Genomic DNA, 15,614 nt, shown 5'->3' with positions numbered 1-15,614 from the left:
TTGTCAAGACTAATGTCAAAAAGCTGCATTCTCTTGTGGGAATTCTATGGTTTCAGTTTTCAGGCTGGAGTTTTTGCTCTGTTTTGAGCTTATTTTGTACATTCTTTCATTCTTCTGATTGTAGATATTCAGTTTTCCCAACATTAACAAAAAGGAGTATTATTATCCCTTCACTTGTAATATGGGGGCATTATTTCTGTGCCTGTTATTCCATTACACTGGTCTATGTAGCTGTTCTTATATCTGTACCATGCTATTTTGATTACTGTCACTTTATAATAAAAAAAAAAAATCAGGTGTGATACTACTGCAATTGTCTTTGTTGCCCAAGCTTGCCTTTGCTCTGGATCTCTGGTCAGCCCATATGAATTTTGACATATTTGCCCTGTTTCTGTGTAAGATGTCATTGGAATGCTGGTAGATTGTACTGAATCTGTCACTTTGGGTTGAGACATATTAACAATATTAATTCCTTCAGTCTAAGATCATAGGGAATCCTTTATTTGTGTTTTCTTTTATGACTCAATTTAAACACTTTTTAGATATTTTTACACTCCTTAAATGTGTTCTTCAGTATTTTGCTTTATCACGATTATTTATGTTTTATACCGTTCCATATTATTAAGTGTTCTTGGCTACTTTATTGTTATTTCATGGTGCATAAAAACACAACTGAGTTTTCTTTCTTCCTTCTTTTCTCCCTTCTTCCTTTTCTCTCTCTTCCTCCCTCTCTGCTTCCCTCCCTCCTTCCCTTCCTCTCTCTTTCTTTCGCTCCATTCCTATAAAACCTTAATTAATTGGTAAATAGTTCTAAAAGATGTTTTGTTTGGTGTGTGTGTGTGTGTGTGTGTGTGTGAGAGAGAGAGAGAGAGAGAGAGAGAGAGAGAGAGAGAGAGAGAGAGAGAGAGAGAGAGGGAGAGAGAGAGATTGTTTTAGGGTTTCTCTTTAGGGAGTTTCTTTACATAAGATGTCTCTGCCATCTACAAAGAGACAACTAGCCTTATTTAATGACTTTTGCATTTATCTTGCTTAATTTCTCAGATTAGAGGATAAGGAATAGAAACGGGTATGGTATGAAGGATGATTCCTCGCTCTACTTCTGATCTTAGAAGAAAAATGTTAGCTAGCATGCCATCTCTGAGATGTTAGCTGTGGTCCCGTCATATGTGACTTTTATTACGTTCACATGCACTCTTTCTATGCCAAATTTGTTGAGATTTTTATTATTGTTCATTTGTTTGGTTTTGGAGATGACGTTTTCTGACATACCCTAGGCGGGTCTTGAATTTGTAATCTTTCTGTCTCAGCTTCCCTGTCACTGGGACTTGAGATCTGGCTTGAGAATTCCTATCATGAGCAGATGTTGGAATGTTGTATGTGGTTGGTTTAAGACTGCATCTTGCTGTGTTATCCAAACCAGCCTGCAACTTACTATCCATTCCAAGCCAGCCTCAACCTCAAGGCCATCCTACCTCAGCTCCTAAGTGCTGCCATGACAGGCATGAGCCACTGCTGCATAGCCAGATACTGTGTCTCACCAAAGGCCTCTTCTGTATCTATGGTAAAGATCAACTTTAGTAAAGTCTCACATTTATTAAGTTCTCAAATGATGAGCAGTCATTGAATTACAAGAGTAAAGCTCATGAAGTAAAATTATTTTAATGTGCTGTTAAATGTATTTTCTTGAGATGCATGTATAGTCTTCAGAAATATTGGCCTTCGATTTTCTTAAGTTTTTGTTGTTGTTTTGTTTTTTGTTTTTGGTATGGCTTTATATCAGGTAATGTGGGCTTATAAAATGAGCATGGAAGTGTTTTCTCCCTTTCAGTATTTTGGCAGAAGTTTGGAAAAGATTGGCCATTACTCTTCTTTAAATGTATTGTAGAATTTACCAATGGAGACATCAAGTCTTGGGCTTTCCTTTGTTGTGAAGCCTTTGATTACTGATTTAATTTCCTCCCTCGTTGTTTTGTTTGGATTTATATTTCCATGATTCAGATAGGGAGAGGAAGTTGAGGAATGTTTCCTTTACATGACAGTACGGTCAGTTTGCTGGCATATGATTGTCCACCGTCCTCTGATCCTCTGTTTCTGTGAAATCACTTGTTCTGTCTCCTCTTCAATTTTATTCAAGTCCTTTCTTGTTTCTTAGTCTAGCCAAGGGTTTCATAATTTTACCTGTTAAAAATTGGGTTATGGTATTATCTCTTTTCTTAGGCTGCTTTGTGGCTTGGTTTGCTAGCTTTACTGCCTTGGCTGTCAGCTTGTAGCGTTCCTCCTTTCTCCGTAAAGGCGTTTATTATACTGTAATATTTCTTCTTAGAACCGTTTTTGCTCCACTGTGTTCTATCTCCATTCTTATTCGTCTCAAGATACATTTTTATTTCCCTTTTGAAATTGTTTACATAGTTGTGCATGTTCCAACTTTCCTCCTCTTACCGGCTTCCAGTTTCATACTGTTATGGTTAGGAAAGATATTTACTGTGATTTAATTCTCCTTAAGTTTATTAAGACTTTTGTGGCCTAATATATGATATCCTAGAGGACATTCTGTGTGTTGAGGAAGAATGTTTTTGTCTACTTGTGCTAAACTAAATGGTCTGTTTATTTTAGTTAGCTCTATTTGGCTTATGGTGGTATGCAGATCTATTGTTTTCTGGCTAGCTGATCTATTTGTTGCTAAATATTATTATTGTTTTGCTGTCTATTCCCCCCCCCCCATCAGTTCTGTTTAATTTGGATGCTCTAGTGCTGGGTGCATATATGCTTACAATTGTTAAACAATTTTTTTGTCTTCTTTGAGACAGGGTATCACTACATAGCCCTGGCTGGCCTTCAACTCACAGAGATCTGCCTGCCTCTGCCTCCTAATGGCTGAAATTAACAGCATGTGCCACAGGCATGATGGCTACATAGCTTTGATGACTTGAACCCTGTCATTCTATTATTGCTATTTTTGTCTCGGGATAGGTTTTGTAGCTGGGGTTTAGTTTTTAATTTTCTGAGACAAAGAACAGAAAACCAACCAGATGAACCAATGTGATGCCCCAGGGTTTTCAGAGGTTAAGACGGTCCTTTGGGTCTCTATTCTAGCTATGGGGAAAAGCTAAGTCATGAACAACAGTGGGGGAGAAGGATGAAGCTCCCAATGGGCAGAGTGTAAACATTTTACCTAATCAGATGCTTTGAAATGAAACCTTAAGACTAAAAGATACATAAATACTTTGGGTTTCTTTTCTTTCTTTTCTCTGTTCTCCTCCCTTGCCCCGCCCCCCCCCCACTCCCCTTTGCCTGTCTCGCCTCCCCTCTCTTATTTGTGTAACTCAGTCTAAACTCGTGATCCATCTCATCTTCCTGAGTTCTAGTTTTAAAGGCTTGCATGCCTATGCTGAGGTACCCCTGTGACATTTTTGACAGTCTAATTTATCTAAGCAAAGCTACTTTATTCATTTTTGTTACTATTTATTTATTTATTGTCCTTTTAATGAGAATAACAACAAAAGAAAATCTAGACAGGCATTTTAGGGCAGGGGAGGGGGGCTCGAAAAGAAGCCAACCTGCACTTAGTCTTTGACCACGTACTGGCAAGGAGCTGGAAATACCTTTGGTCCTGTTGGCAAATCTATCTTGGTCAGAGGCCAGAACAGTGTGGAAGGGCAGCGGTCCATGTTCCAGCCGCTGCTTCTGATCTTTCTTTCCCTTTGCAGTTCAGTGCGCACAGCCGCCTCAAAACTATGTATGAGCAGACACTTCCCAGGCCTTTGAAGGTGTGCCTGCAGCTCTCACCCAGTCACCAGGATGGACCGAATGTTTGGTGGGTGGGTCAACTAGAGGGAACACCTACCAACCCATGATTTTACCCAGAAGGCCTCACTAGCCCTCAGAGACCCTGGCAGCAACTCTTTGGAGAGCTCTGCTGGCTTGCTTACAATAAAACATTTTTTTTCTAAAACGTATTCCATTTGGGAGGTGAAAAACTAGGAAACCACTGGTTCTTGGAGGCTATGGTGGCTGTGGATTGTTCAAGAGTCTAGTCCCCAAGTTACATTCAACTGAGTCAAGAAAGCCTCCACGGTAGCCATTGACACTCCCCTGCGTTCACTGCACTTCCACTGTGTGTGTGTGTGTGTGTGTGTGTGTGTGTTTAATGCCCACACCTGAGGATTTTGTGTGCTTTGTTTCATTTTTCTTTTTAACTACCACATATTTTAATGCTCTGTTTTGTGACTGAGGAATTGGAAGCAAGGGGAGTGAAGGTAATTATTGATGGGTAGGAGCTAGTGTGTGCCAGTCATTGTTTTTTTTTGTTTTTTGTTTTTTTTTAACTCTTGTGTATTCTGGCTCTTTCTTCCTCTTTGTTATATTACTTGTGATTAGATATTTTTTTTTTCTTTTTGTAATGACAGGTTTTCATTCTTTTATATTTTCTCTATGTACCTCAAGCTTTTCTAATATAAGTCTTAAATACAATGTTACATATGTAATATCACACACACACACATATATGTATTATACACACATACACACACCATATGCACACCTCTCCACCCCTAAGATACTTGTAATGGTCAATTTTAAGGTGATGCCAATGTCAACCCTTCAGTCATGCATATGACGTCAAAGTTTACACTTTTTAATAATGTGTCTAAAATATTGTAGCTATAGTTACTTTGGCACTTTTGTTAGGTAGCTAGGTACCAGCAGACTTTTAAAGGCCAGTGAAGATGGATTCCTCCCTTGCAATCACTAGCTTGTAGGCACAAGAGCAGAAGCTGAAGACTCCACTTGTCCCTGGGCTTTAGAGGCCTTACATCACCTGTCACCACCACCACAGCTAGTTACAAGATGGAGATTAGGTGAGGAGAGAGCTTTAAGTCAGTGCTTGGGAGAACGGAACAAAGACCGTCTCACGGCCAAGTACTCCCCATTCTCCAGAAGGGAAGGGTCTCGAAGGTTTCATGGGGAGATGGGTGAAAGATGGCACTGCTGGCCAGAGCTCCTTGTCCCTGGACGTGCTGCTGGTCCTTCAGATCTGTCCTGCGGAGGCATGTTTTCACTTTTCTTTGAACATGAACTCAGGCCCACTCCACATGTCCCCATCAGCACTAATTTTGGGGGTGAAAAGTAGAAGGTAAAGGAAACACGAGCCATTATAGTGCCCTTCCTTAGAAGTTCCAATGCCGCGTGAGAAGGAGGAGAGCACACTGCAGCTGCCCTCAGCACTCACTTTCTAAGTGGTGGGCCCGCTACAGATGGGGCGAAAAGAAGAATGTGCCAATCACAGGAGCCAAGGGAAGGCTATGTCCTCCTGGCGAAGCAAGGCTTTTCTTTCTTTCTTTCTTTTCTTTTCTTTTTTTAAAATAAATTCGTTTTGATTTTTTGCTGTAATTCTTTCTAATCAGTTCATCTGTTACATATGACTCATGAGAAGAATGGGACCTGAGTCATGTCGCCTGCACAGGGACATGGCATTCTGAACCGCCTGGGAGGTCAAAAGTTTACTATCTGGTAGAAGGCCTTCCTTACACGCCACCGCTTCTCCTTTAAAAGTCAACCCAAATGGGACTGTCCATCACCTAGACATAAAACGATGTCTGTTCCAAGATTTAGAAACAGTACAAAGCCTACCTAGCACGCGGGCCATCGCCTTTGGCCATCGCCCACGCAGTCCACTCTGTCTTGTAATAAACCCCACCTAGCTCCTGCGCGGTGCTGCGTGTCTTTCAAGTGAGATCACCAGGAAGGGAGGGAAACGGGGGGGGGGGGCAGGGGGAGCTGGAGTAACATCCTGGTAAGGGTTAGGACATTCTGAATTTGTGTATATACTGACCTTTGCCGCTCTCCTTGTGTTTTATGATGATAATTAACATCCTGTTGCCTCAACCGCTTTCAATCCGGCAGATCTAGTGATGGAGTCTCTTGCTTTCATTTACGTGGGGGCGAGGTGGAGGTGGGGGAGTCTTTGCTGCCACCCATTTCAGGATTCAGGGCCAGCTTTGCTGTGAAATGTTTTTGGTTGGCGGACCCTACCCTATCCCCTCAGCAGTCTGCATCTATCATCTAACTCTGCAGATCTAAAAGGTTTCTGGTGGAAAATCTGCTTGCAGTCACAGGGGGAATTCCCTTGCACGCAGTGAGTCTTCCCCCCCTCCCCCCGGCTGCTTTCAAAATTCTCTGTCATTGATTTCTGACAATATGTTTATATTGTGTCTCCGTGAAGACCTGACTTCGGTCTGCTCGGAGCACTCTGGGTTTTGTGTGTGTTCGCTTCTTCGTTCGACTAGTCTTCTCCCCTTCTTTCCAACTCTCTGTTAAGTAGGCCTATGGCCTGTTGGTTTTCTTTTGACGTTCTTAATCTTAGCAATAAAATCATTTGGAAATAAACTTGAGAGGAAACTCAAGAACAATTTTTATTAGAGATTAAGAGAAAAAGAACAGGCCAGGCACGCTGTAGATCTTCGTAGCTGCTGGAAAAGGGGAAATGGAGAAGAGACAAGGCCATGCAGTTTGCAATAGGGGCCTTCGGACAAAAGGGCAGCCACATGACAAAAAGGCAGCCACATGACAAAAAGGCAGCCATGAGGAGACAAGGAGAAGGCCTAGAGGGCCAGGGAAAGCATGCTCTCCTTTTGGCCAGTATCTGAAAAAAACAAACAAAGTGAAGTAAAGTTATGTTTTTCTGAGTCCCAACTGCTAGCACCATGGCAGTTTCTGCAAGCGTTCCCAGCAACTGCACCAGAGACGTTGTTTCTGGGAAGGAAAGACACATTATCTCCTTAAGGGGACAGTAAACCCTTGTGCCCCATATTTGGGCAGCCTGAAATGCCAGGTCTCCACCCCGGGCAAGAGATGGAACTTGGAACAAAATCCAGACACCATTGCCTTTTCATACAGTATTTTGAATTCCACAGAGTGGGCAAGCAGATAGTTAGTCACCTCCCTAGTGTTCCCAGGGACCGAGGGGCCGTATCTGGGCCTTCTAGAGCCACAGGCTTGAGTCAGCTGTTGATACTCCCTTTGTGTTTTCACTTCAGCCATTACACTCTTCACCTCCAGCGTTCCTGGTTTCCTTCTAGTCATTTCTCTTTGCTGAATGGATCGTCTTGTTCATGTACCATTTTCATTCAGCTATCTCCTTATGCTCTCTTGCAAAGTTAACTACATTAAGATTATTGTATTGCATTCTTTGTAGAGCTGGTGGCCGGCTGCTAAAGTGTCAGTTCACTTACCAGTGCTGTCATGTTAGTGGTTCTGTGTCCCTTAAAAACTGTGTTGTTACATTACCCTGTGTACTGACTGGCTAACTGACCTAGGAGTCTCTCAGACCTTTTATATGAATGTGCCCACCTCATTCTTCCTGAGGAAGCCAGGGCTGGATGCCTTCTCCTGATCAGACAAATTGAGGTTTAGGTACCTGTTTATCAATCATAGAATGATAGCCTGGGATATTTAAAGTTTTGTATCATTTCTCAACTCCACAGAGTCAGTATGGCTACTGGTACCCATGTATAGCACGCACAGACTGTAGGAAAGGGAAGGAGGCACAGTGCTGGTTACCTGGTGACTTGGAGGGGCATCTAAGTGTTTACAGGTTGGGCTCTTAGTGAGGTCCATAAGCCTGTGAATAGGACCTGAGTCACTTGCTGAGATCACTATGGTATTTGCTGTAGTACAGTATTTGCTGAAGCCTCATCATCCTAGGTGGGGAAAACTAATATCCAGAAACCAAAACCATGCAGTCCTGTTGTCGTCGCACAATCAGGGAATAAGGCAAAAGCAACCTGGCAAGGCAATTATCTTCATAGGAAGGGTGCCAGGACCCAACTTCACCTGGTTTTTTAGCCCAACATGGGTGGTAACTGAGCCTTTTCCCCATTGGCTGGGGTCTGACCTCACAGTCTTCCCACTGGCTAGTTTTAAAAGAATTGTCATGAAGGAAACGGGGTTGGAGACAGCTGCTCTGAGCTGTCACATTCCCAGAATGCACGGGGATCTTTTCATACACAGTTTTACCAGGTGGGAAAGATTTATGAATATTGGCTCTTGGCAGGCTAGCTCCCTTTGATGGAAAAAAAGAAAACCTTTCTTACTAGGATGTAACCAAAGTGGGTCTCTTAGGCAGTGCTCTGTAAGGTTAGAAAAGCCTCTGGTCCTCCCAGCCCACCCTCGCGTCTCATGGAATGGAGCCTGTGGTAGCGTCAGGTCCTCGTGTAAGTTATAGATTCCTACTTTTAAAAATACTAATAGATTTTCATGAAAAGGATCTTGATTATTTGTATATGCTCTTTATAGCAACTTCTAGAAACTTCCTTTTTATATTTCTAGCTACGTTACCATTTTTTCAACAGATGACCTCGTCAAGTTTTTCATGTAGATATTTTGTAAGTCTCGCTGCCTAATCCAACTTTACCTATCATGTTTTCAAATTGTCAAATTTTCAATTCCAGCATTTTCTCCAAATTTCCCACTCAACACACAGTGCTCTCCTTTAAAGCGAGAATCCTCACTCCTCCTTTCTGTTCTGATTCTAGACGGGATCTCACTATGTAGCCCTGGCTGGCCTGGAATTCGCTGTGTAGATCATGGTGGCCTTGGATTCACAGAGCTCTGCCTGCCTCTGCCTTCCAAATGCTGCAATTGCAGCTATGCCTGGAAATCCTCCCTCATCACTGTTCTCCGTCGTTCACATCTTTATTGTCAGTAATGAATTTTGAGTTCCTACTTTCCCCAGCACTGGGCTCATACTTATTGTTATGTGATCATTTTTCCCCCTGTTCAGTTTGTCTAGGTCTAACCAGTAGTGTCCCCTTCATGTGACATATAGCATTTCTATATATCATTTTAAAGGTTGTTTTTTTTTTTTTTTTTTTTTTTTTTTTTTTTTTTTTTTTTTTTTTTTTTTTTAATCAGAGTCTCATTATATAGCTCTGGCTGTCCTGAAATGTGCTACGTAGACCAGGATACATAGGCAAAGATACACTTGGCTCTGCCTCCTGAGTACCATCAAAGATGTGCTCCACTAATGCCAGCTAAGTTTTGGGTTGCTTTTAACTTGATGGATAATTGAAGTCTTTTTAGCTCATTTTGTGTTCATAACTCAGTCATTTTCTTTTCTTTTCTTTTTTTTTTTTTTTTTAGCTAATTTCAGGGAGGAATGTTGTTCTAGGCTATGTTACCCAGCATTTCACTACTATAACAAATACCCCAAGGCAAACAGTTATAAAAAGAACGAGATTATTTGGGCTCACAGTTTTGAGGGCCACGTCAGATGTCTAGGGCATTGTAACAGAGAACTGCTTACCTCCTCCATGGTGGAGAGGCAGGAAGATTCCAGCATCCTCCAGTCAGTGGTGTGCAGTCAGTGGTGTACAGTCAGTGGTGTACAGTCAGTGGTGTGCAGTCAGTGATGTCCCACCTGCCTACAGTGCCATGCTGGAAAAGAAGCTTTTAACACGCACTTCGAGAGGAACACTCCAAATCTTAATTGGCCCAGAATTGCTCCTAATTTCAAGTCCAAAGTCTCAGCTTTGAACTGTTAAACAAAACAAAACAAAACAAAAACTATACACCTCCAAAATGCAATGGCACGAGTTAAGTATTCCCATTTTGAAAGTGATGGCCAGTAGCACCAGACCAAAGCTGGACCAAACCCCAGGAGTAAAAATACTAAGCGTGAAGTCCCATGTCTGGCATCTGGGCAACACTCTGGTGGAACGTGGGGTCCTAAGGACGTGTGTAGCATCTCCCCATGGACTAATTTGCTGCAGCATTTGCACACGGCCACCTTCTTGGGCTGACTCTATTTTTCCGGGGCTTCTCTTAGGATGAACTAACTGCACGTGCCTATTTTTGTGAGGTCTCCAGTATAGTATTAGCCTTCCTCCCGGCTTCCTGCATCACCCATCGGAACGTGCTTCCAGGGTCTCTTCTCCTTCACCATACTGCCTGGCCCACCAGACCTTCCGGAGAAATCCTGGGTATGCACTGTTTATCATGGGACACTTCCATTTTGCACTCTTTCAGAATCAGCAGCAGACAATGCCCAGGCCCACATGGACCAGGCATGCCTTCAGTGGGTCTCTAGTCTTGACAGCCAGAAGCCCAGAGGAAGGCATTCCTTGAGTGTTTTTGCAAGCCCAAGGGATGATCTTTTTCTTTTCTTTTTTAAGAACTTGAAAAACTTGTGTGTGTGTGTGTGTGTGTGTGTATGTGTGTGAATGTGTGTATTTACATCTCTGATCCTGACATGGCTTAGCCATCATTTCTGCTTTATTGATTGATTGATCGTTGGCTTCTTTCTAATTGTGCTAATCCTAACAGCAGCACTTCTATGGCTCCCATGATGTTCCTGCTGAGGTCAAAATGAAAGTTGTCTACATCACTCAGCTGTTCCCTTTTGCTCCCCTTTCTCACTGTAAATCTGAGAGCAACTAGTAGTTTCCAGGCTACTCTGCTGCCTTGATAACCTCACCTCAGATAAACTAGTCCACCTGCTTTTAACGGAGGCCTCTTCCAGCCACACAGGGCTTCGGTGCATCCTGGGTAGCCTCTATCCAGTTCCCTCGGAAACCCTGCCAGCACAGTCCTTACCGTCCATGTTAACGCAGGCATCCTGTTCCTCAGAGGTCCCAACAATGCTCCATTAGGTTTAGTCCATAGGAGTCTAGACATTTATCTGATTTGGTTGTCTACACCTTTTCAAATTTCTCTTATAAATCAACTGTAAAGGCTCTTCTGTGTTGTTTCAAGCATAGAGAAACAACAAAACCTTTTTTTTGTCAAATTCTATTTTGTGTGTGTGTGTGTGTGTGTTTATAGGCGAGGGTACCATGGTGCGTATGTGGAAATCAAGAGTACAAGTTGCAGGAGTCAGTTTTCTCCTTCTCCTATATGGGTCCCCAGGACTTACATTCAGGTTTTCAGGCTTGGAGGCAAAGCATCTTTACCTGCCAAGTTATCTTCTTGGAACCAAATCTTTCTTCTTGGTACCAATGTTCTTTGTCAGTCAGTCTGTGCTAGTCTATTACTATAAAAAAATGCTGAGACGATGAACTATATAGAAGAAAGGCTTGCTTCAGCTCATGGCTTTGGAGGGTTCTGTCCGTAGCCGCGTGGTCCAGCTCTGCAGCAGCACACAATGGTGGGAAGCACGTGGGCAAGCAAATAGCTTGTCATGTCATGGTGGGGGGTGGAGACGAGGATTTAGGATCATATGCTCTTCAAAGTCATTCACCCGACAACCAGTCTCTCTCTCACTAAGCTCCATCTCCTGAAGTTTCGAGTACCTACCGGAAGCATGTGAGAGCCACGCCTGTAGACAAGGGCTTCGGGAGGGCATCTGGGATCCACACAGACCAGATCTCACTGCGGACTGGGTTGGATTTTTGCAGTCTTGTTCTTCAATAGGTAACATTTAAGAAGCCACTGTGCGTGTGAATGTGCTAATGTCTGTGCACATATAGACCAACACATGCACATGCTATTTTAGAAATCAGTTTACCTTGATATAATTCTCATCCCATAGGACTTACCTTTCCCATTCCGCATTTGTAAGACTGTCTTAGTGAAAAAAAATTTGGCTTCCCTAAAATATCAGTATATTTATTAACCCAGTTATAGTATATATCCAAGTATGTCCCAGAATTTTGTTACTCGAACCACTATATAAAGAAATCACGCTAAAAAGGGAATTCAAGTATTTGTTTGGAATGCTCTGCAACCATGCAGCCCCATCCAGTACCATGGATAGAAGGTCGGACGCTCTGTTCTACATAACATGAGTGTGTTCTTCCACTTCTCTGTGGCTGTTTTCAGTTAAGATACACATGGGACCACTTCTCTGTTTGCTTTATACTTCAGGGCTTCTTTCTTCTCGGATTTGATTTCCTTTTCTTTAAACATGTAGGATTTTAACATGCTTTCGAGTCAAAACACACAAAATGATCCACAGAGAGGTACAGTTCATCTCCAAATCCTCTTCTTGGTTCCCATCCATCCTTTGGAGGTCAAGAAAAACACTGGTTTCTGGCTTTGCCTTCTGCTACACAGAAAGTAGAATTAGATGAGTACCTATCTATCTATGTACAGGCGTGTGTAACACACACACACACACACACACACACACACACACACACACACACACACACCTGCTGTGTTGCAGTTGTCTTTTTCCTAGCGATCATTCCATATCAGTTTGAAAAGCGTTTCTTACTCTTAAACAGGTAGGTAATACCCAGCCTTTTGATACTCTGCAATTCAACCATCCAATTTCTTTTTTTAAGGTTTTATTTTTATATGACATCACCTCACATAGCATCTTCTAGTTATTTTGTAATATTCACTACAATAAATTTAACCAGTCACTTTGCTGTGAAGAATGTCAAAACTTTTTCCAGTTTTAAATTTGAGTCTGTTGATCAATCCAATTGATAGCTTCCAGTGTTTTTTTTTAAATACTGTAGCCAGTGTGTCTGTATGCATACATTTAAATTTTTCTGATTTAATGTAAAAATATTTTTTAAGTTAACATGTATGAATTCTGTTTAACCTTTGAATTGTGACTTTAAAAGCAATTAGTTAAAGCTAAGAAGCCTATCCCTACTTGGGCTTCAGAGAAATTCACTAATGATTTTTAAAAAATTTGTGTGATCACTTCCTCTTCCCCTTGTTGTCAGGGCCTTGGATCTGTTTGTTCTTGTGCTCCTGCAATCAAACCTGTCCTAACACCACCCAGGAAGCTGCCTTTCCCTCCACGCGTTCTGAATAGCGCATCTGTCACACACTAGTATCTCGGGGTCTTGTGCTGGATTCTCCCATTCTATCCAGTTGGCTATCGTTTCATGTTCTGTTAGTTAGCTGTTAATATTAGAGTTCTGTGGTATGCTTCAATATCTGTACCAATGGGTGTAGGGGAGATAAACGTGTTTCTGTTTTGGTCCCAACCAAAAGTGGGATGGGGAAGAGAGCAGGATGTTTACCGCGTAGATATGAGAGAACAGGATGTTTTTCCACTTAGATGTCGAACCATTTTATGGGGGAGCTTGGTTGTTGCCAGCTGAAAAACATCCTTGAACAGACTGAGGAGATACACACACACACACACACACACACACACACACACACACACACACACACACACACACATATATCCTTATATCCCCACCCAAAACAGGAGGCTTTTGGCTTTTTGTTGGGACTTGGTTTATGGCTGTTCATCACTCTGCTTCGAAGTGCTTCTAGAGAGAACTGCTCCAGGGAAGGGGCTTCAAGGCTCTGGGCTCCAGCAGAGGCTCCAGGTTCCACTTGCTCCAGGTTCCAGCAGCAACTTTGGTGGACCTGCTGATCTGCTGAAATCCTTCCTGCTGCCTGCTGCCTGCAGCCTGCGGCCTGTGCCAGGAGAATCGTTCCTAGGAACTGATTCCCAGGTTGCATTCTTGTTTTCCTTGACCTCTTTTTCCTCTTATTTAGGCTAGTCAGATTGTAAGGGAGGTAGGCTTATTTAATGAGTTCATAATAAAGTGTAATTGTTAAGGAAATTGAGCCTACAAATGGGACTCCTTTAGCGTCTGTGTAGGTAGGATACAGTCACAAAGGGCTCTTCTGTCCCAGAGGGACAGTGCAGACAGGTCAGAGAACAGCCTTCTCAGGCATTAAAACTTGTTTCTTCAGAGTTCTTGCTTTTAATGTTCTTCCTCAAGGAAGAGGAATTATGGCTTCTATTATGCACCAGGGGAGGAAAGATGAAAAAGGCCAAGGAGCCCTTGCTTCTGAGACACTCCCACCTCCTTTACCTCAAAGCATGACGTGCTCTGGGGCATCATCCTCTGGGCCAGACATCACTGAACAATCCAGAGCTGTGTAGGCTCCGAACTAAAGGCTTTCCGTTACAGAGCCCTCTCTATTGGATCCTAAAGAGGCTTTCCGTTACAGAGCCCTCTATTGGCTTCCTCTACTTTTCACGTGCCACCTCCTCTTCATTCACCAGGAGCGCTGTCCCCAAGGGGCTGCTGCCGCCCTTTCTCCTCTCGTCCTCATTCATCCTTGTTACCATATATCACCATATAGCCGAGGAATCTTGGCTGCTTTGGTAAAGTCCAGACCCGCGTTTCACACATTTCATATTGCTTGCCTTGGATCTGCAGCTGGATTGCTTACTGGATCTTGTATAAAATATAACTTGAAGTGAATTCATCTTCTCATGCATAGATTTATAAACAGAAAACCAAATCACACCAAAAAGTAAATGCTTCATCAAAGTATGCTAGGAATTTTGTCTTGTTTTATACAACAATGGGAAACTAAAGAAGTATCTTATTTTTATAGATGCCAATTTAAAAATTCTTCCAACATTTCTTCATTTTGCCTTGTTTCACACGGAACACCCTGGTCATAACTACAGTCATGGGAGATCTGACTACAGGCTGTTCTGTTGATGAATTCTAACTATATTCTGCACCAAATTACCAACTAATTCAGGTACTCAGGACACAGTACTCTTTGATATCCTGCACAAATTTGTTTGGTTTGGTTTTTGTTTTGTTTTGCAACAGGCTCTCTCTAATAGCTCTGGCTGTCTAGGAACTCACTCTGTAAACCAGGCTGGCCTCGAACTCACAGAGATCCACCTTCTTCTGCCTCTCAAGTACTGGGATTAAAGGTATAAATTTATTTCTGAACATACATATTATATGTGTATATATTTATATAAAACATTTAACATATAACACACACACATCTAACTTTTAAAAACCTATACCATTGCTGGTGCTATCAGAGCAGTAATTTTATCCATCCATCCATCCATCCATCCATCCATCCATCAGTTCTGGGGACCAATTTTAGGCTTTTACATGTGTAAGGCAAGTGCTTTAATCTCTTTTAAACCCATTTGTATTTACGGTGGGCACAGCAAATGAGTAGCAAACCACACTGACAGCAGATACCAGAGAAGAGAGAGAGAGCAAGAGTGACAGAAAGGGCTAGAGATTAACCTTTACAGTAGAGAACAGCATCTGTCTCCTCCCATAACAGTTAACCCAGTTGGGCATAACTTGGCTAAGGGTGTGTGTGTGTGGGGGGGGGGGGTCGGGGTCACTTCTAGGAAGAGGGTTCATGTTAAAATAATGTACTTTTCCTTCCCAGAATTCCTTAGAAACTGAGGTTGGGCTGGATCTGACTGCCTTTTTCTGAAAGGTGTAACTGATTTTTTGCTTTGTTTGGTTCTTTTTCTGGACTTTGCTCTCCATATGCACTCTCTGATACTATAGCTTCCTTATTCTGTCTCTAAAGCACCCCATGCCCTGGCCCTGTTCAGCCCCTCACCGGCCACTGACAGCCTAAGGGAAGCCTTTCCCTCCCTCCTCCATTCTCCCCCTCCTCCGGGAGGTGCAGAGGTGCACAGACGGCCTGCCCTGGAGCTTTTCTTTGCCACCCTGATGGTGCTGTCCTTGGCCTTCTGTCTCAAGTTCTCTTGTTAAGGAGACTATGAGCTTCAGGGAGGACCATGGTTTCCCTAGTGTCACCAGGACTGGTACCGGCTACTAAGTGTGTGTGAACTGTCTACTAAGTGGGTTTTTAGCTGAAACAAGAACCTACAAAACCTTAGTATTGACCTC

The 15,614-nt window shown here is 42.6% G+C and overlaps 1 pseudogene; it reads right to left on the bottom strand.

Moving 5' to 3' along the window:
- Positions 1–14,038, bottom strand: part of LOC127212199 (protein LLP homolog) — an 86,250-nt pseudogene extending 72,212 nt beyond the window's left edge.
- Positions 14,039–15,614: the final 1,576 nt, after the last annotated feature.

The sequence above is a fragment of the Acomys russatus genome, chromosome 30, assembly GCF_903995435.1.
Source record: "Acomys russatus chromosome 30, mAcoRus1.1, whole genome shotgun sequence".
Classification (NCBI taxonomy): domain Eukaryota; kingdom Metazoa; phylum Chordata; class Mammalia; order Rodentia; family Muridae; genus Acomys; species Acomys russatus.
Note: the sequence above shows the minus strand (reverse complement) of the source record. Positions and strands in the feature narration are given on the sequence as shown.